Below are 5,122 nucleotides of genomic sequence, written 5' to 3' on the forward strand. Positions count from 1 at the left end.
CTGTGCATGTCGGGGTTTACTCCGGGATGCTCCGGTTCTCCCCATTGCAACAGTCCAAAAACACGTCAGAATTTCAGCCTGTGGTGACTCCTGAAGAAGAGAACAGCCGAAAGAAGAATAAAACAAAGCTCTAAATCAGGACTGACAACACTGAGGAATTATTCCACCTGAATCCTATTTGTCCTCTGGCAGACCTCAGACAAGTGGAAAAATTATTGGGTTCATCAGATAAATATTAGGAAAAAAGAAGAAAAAAAACATCTCTCCTCCTTGAATCGCCACCTTATCGTGGTGGAGGAGTTTGTGTGCCTGAATGATCCTAGGAGCTATGCTGTCGGGGGCAATTATATTTGCCCCTGGTAGAGTCTCCCCAGACAGATTGGTCCTAGGTGACAGGCCAGACAAAGAGCGATTCACAAGACTTTTATGGACAGAAACAAACAAGGAGCTGTGTCCCATGACTGGACGAGAGTTAGCGGGGCCCCACCCTGGAGCCAAGCCTCGGGGAGGGGTTCGTTGGTGAGTGTTTGGTGACCAGATCTCTATCCAAGGGGCCTGGCCGGGCTCAGCCTGGACAAGTAACATGGGCTTGCCTTCTTGTGGGTCCACCACCTGCAGGAGAGGCCATATTAGTGCCGGCCCAAGCCTCCATGGGGCCCTAAGAGAAATTTGGTTTGAGACCCTCTATTTCTGCTAATAATGTGGATTACAGCGATCAGCAGTCAGATGATCAGACCATTCACCCACCTAACAAACACATTGCAACTCTGACAGCCATGTTGACATTAGTCAGTTTTCTTCACCTGAGCTACATATGCATCTTTAAAACCAGTTGCTCTGTAACTGTAAATCATTACTAAAAATAAAATAATAATAATTAAAAAAAAAAATTCCCCTTAGGGGCCCCCAATTGGCCCCCGGGCCCTAAGCAGCTACTTAGTATGCTTATGCCTTGGGCCAGCCCTAAGCCATATGAGTCGGATGCATGACGCCGCCAGTCGGGTTCTGACTCATCGGGTACCTAGAGAATTTTTGTAAAGTCTTCAAAACTGGACCAGATAAATCATAAAGTAGGAACTACAGTTTGTCTGCCATCGATGTGCCCTTAAATTACAAACATGGAAAGTAAATGTGACCAGATGCACACAAACCACCACCGGACTTTTATATTTCCACCTAATTCTTCTCCATCTTTGTTGACCTACACAGACTGTAGTCAACTAAGTACGGAAGAGGATTAGGACCAAGGTGCAATAATCCCCCACTCCCCTTAATTCTGAGACAAAAAAGTCAGAATTATGAGAAAAAAAGTCCGAATTCTGAGATTAAAGTCAGAATTCTGAGGAAAAAAAATCAGAATTCTGAGATTTTAAAGTCAGAACTCTGAGGAAAAGGTCATATTTCTGAGATTAAAGTCATATTTCTAAGATTAAAGTAATAATTCAGAGAAAAAGTCAGAATTCTGAGATTAAAGTCAGAATTCTGAGATATAGGTCAGATTTCTGAGATTAAAATCTGAATTCTGAGAAAAAAAATCAGAATTCTGAGATTAAAGTCAAAATTTATGGAAGAGGATTGGGGCCACGGTGCAATACATTATTTTTCTTCCTTAATTTTGAGGGAAAAAAAGTCAGAATTCTGAGATTTAAGTCAGAATTCTGACTTCAATTCTGAGATTAAAGCAAGAATTCTGAGATTAAAGTAAGAATTCTGAGATTAAAATAAGAATTCTGAGAAAAGGCAGAAAAAACAGAATTTTGAGATTAAAGTCAAAATTCTGAGGTAAAAGTCAAAATTTATAGAAGAGGATTAGTGCGATGATGCAATACACTTTTTCTCCCTTAATTTTGAGGTGAAAAAAGTCAGAATTCTGAGATTTAAGTCAGAAATCTGAGATTAAAATAAGAAATTCAGACTGTGGTCATCTAAGTAAGGAAGAAGATTTGGGCCAAGGTGCAATGATCCCCCCCCCACCGCCCCCCCTCTTAATTCTGAGAAAAAAAGTCAGAATTCTGAGATTAAAGGAAGAATTCTGCGAAAAAAGTCAGATTTCTGAGCATAAAGTCAGAATTTACGGAAGAGGATTGGGGCCACAGTGCGATACATTTTTTCTCTTTTAATTTTGAGAGAAAAAAGAAGTCAGAATTCTGACATTTGAGTCAGAATGCTGATTAAAAATAGTCAGAATTCTAAAATTAAAGTCAGAATTCAGAGGAAAATATCATAATTATGAGATTAAAGTCAGAATTCTGAGATTTAAGTCGTAATTCTGACAAAAAGTCAGAATTCTGAAATTAAAGTCAGAATTCTGATATTAAAGTAAGAATTCTGAGAAAAGGCAGAAAAGGCAGAATTCTGAGATTAAAGTAAGAATTATGAGATTAAAATAAGAATTCTGAGAAAAGGCAGAAAAGGCAGAATTGCCGGATGACATGGCGTCCCAGTGTTCCATAAAGAACTTCAAATCGTGACTCATCTGACCACAGAACAGTCTTCCATTTTGCCGCACTCCATTTTAAATTACCCCTGGCCCAGTGCAAACGTCTGAGCTTGTGGAGCTTGCTTAGAAATGGCTTCTTCTTTGCACTGTAGAGTTTCAGCTGGCAACGGCGGATGGCACAGTGGATTGTGTTCACTGACAATGCTTTCTGGAAGTATTCCTGAGCCCATTCTGTTATTTTCTTGACAGTGGCATTCCTGTTGAGGTGCAGTGACGTTTAAGGGCCCGGAGATCATAAGCATCCAGTAGAGTTTTACGGCCTTGAGCCTTACGCACAGCAATTGTTCCAGATTCTCTGAATCTTTTGATTATGTTATGCATGGTTGATGATGATAACTTAAACGTCTTTGGTATTTTATGCTGGGTAACACCATTCTGGTATTGCTGCACTATCTTTCTGTGCAACAATGGTGGAATTGGTGATCCTCTTACCATCTTGGCTTCTGAGAGACACTGACACTCTGAAAAGCTCTTTTTATACCCAAGCATGTTGTCAATTGACCTAATTAGTGTTAAATGGTCTTCCGGCTGTTTGTTATGTGCTCAAATTCCTTTAGCCAGCCACTTATTGCTACTTGTCCCAACTTTTTTGGGATTTGTTGACAATATGAAATTTTGAATCAACATATTTTTCCTTTAAAATAATACACTTACTCAGATTAAACATTTGATCTGTCATCAATGTTATATTACGAACAAAATATTGACATTTGCCATCTCCACATCATTGCATTCAGTTTTTATTCACAATTTGTTTAGTGTCCCAACTTTTTTGGAATCTGGTTTGTACCACATGTGACATGTACCACATGTGCCATGTAACACATGTGACATGCACCACATGTGCTGATGTTCCACATGCGCCATGCACCACATGTGCCATGCACCACATGCGCCATGCACCACATGTGCCATGCACCACATGTACCATGCACCACATGTGACATGCACCACATGTGACATGTACCACATGTGCCATGTACCACATGTACCACATGTGACATGTACCACATGTGACATGTACGACATGCGACACGTACCACATGCGCCATGCACCACATGTGACATGTACCTTCTGTGACAAGTACCACATTTGACATTCACCACATGTGCCATGTAACACATGTGACATGAACCACATGTGCCGATGTACAACATGCGCCATGCACCACATGTGCCATGCACCACATGTGCCATGCACCACATGTACCATGAGCCACATGTGACATACACCACATGTGACATGTACCACATGTGACATATACCACATGCGACACGTACCACATGTGATGCACCACATGTGACATGTACCATGTGTGACATACACCACATGTGACATGTACCACATGTGACATGTACCTTCTGTGACATGTACCACATGTGACATGCACCACATGTGCCATGTAACACATGTGACATGAACCACATGTGCCGATGTACCACATGCGCCATGCACCACATGTGCCATGCACCACATGTACCATGCACCACATGTGACATGTACCATATGTGCCATGTACCACATGTACCACATGTGACATGTACGACAAGTGACATGTACCAGATGTGCCGATGTACCACATGCGCCATGCACCACATGTGTCATGCACCACATGTACCATGCACCACATGTGACATGTACCACATGTAATATGTAGCACATGTGATATGTACCACATGTGACATGTACCATATGTGACATGTAACATATTTGACATGCACCACATGTGCCATGTAACACACGTGACATGCACCACATGTGCTGATGTACCACATGCGCCATGCACCACATGTACCATGCACCACATGTGACATGCACCACATGTGACATGTACCACATGTGACATACACCACATGTGACATGTACCACATGCAACACGTACCACATGTGCCATACCACATGTGACATGTACATTTGACATACACTATATGTGACATGTACCACATGTGACATGCACCACATGTGCCATGTAACACACGTGACATGAACCACATGTGCCATGCACCACATGTACCATGCACCACATGTGACATGTACCACAAGTGCCATGTACCACATGTACCACATGTGACATGTAACACATGTGACATGTAACACATGTGACATACACCACATATGCCGATGTACCAGATGCGCCATGCACCATATGTGACATGCACCACAAGCGACATGTACCACATGTGCCATGTACCACATGTACCACATGTGACATGTACCACATGTGACATGTACCACATGCAACACGTACCACATGTGACATACCACAGGTGACATGTACCACATTTGACATGCACCACATGTGCCATGTAACACATGTGACATGCACCACATGTGCCGATGTACCACATGCGCCATGCACCACATGTTCCATGCACCACATGTACCATGCACCACATGTGACATGCACCACATGTGACATGTACCACATGTGCCATGTACCACATGTACCACATGTGACATGTACCACATGTGACATGTACCACATGCAACATGTACCACATGTGATGCACCACATGTGGCATGTACCACGTGTGACATACACCACATGTGACATGTACCACATGTGACATGTACCTTCTGTGACATGTACCACATTCGACATGCACCACATGTGCCATGTA

At 42.4% G+C, this 5,122-nt stretch overlaps 1 protein-coding gene across 1 annotated transcript in view; it reads left to right on the forward strand.

Annotated features, from left to right (window-relative positions):
• The window catches only part of adck5 (aarF domain containing kinase 5), a 15,106-nt gene that overhangs the window by 956 nt on the left and 9,028 nt on the right, over positions 1–5,122 (forward strand). The gene's annotated exons all lie outside the window — the stretch shown is intronic.

Source organism: Nematolebias whitei, chromosome 19, assembly GCF_014905685.2.
Source record: "Nematolebias whitei isolate Nwh7 chromosome 19, NemWhi1, whole genome shotgun sequence".
Lineage (NCBI taxonomy): Eukaryota > Metazoa > Chordata > Actinopteri > Cyprinodontiformes > Rivulidae > Nematolebias > Nematolebias whitei.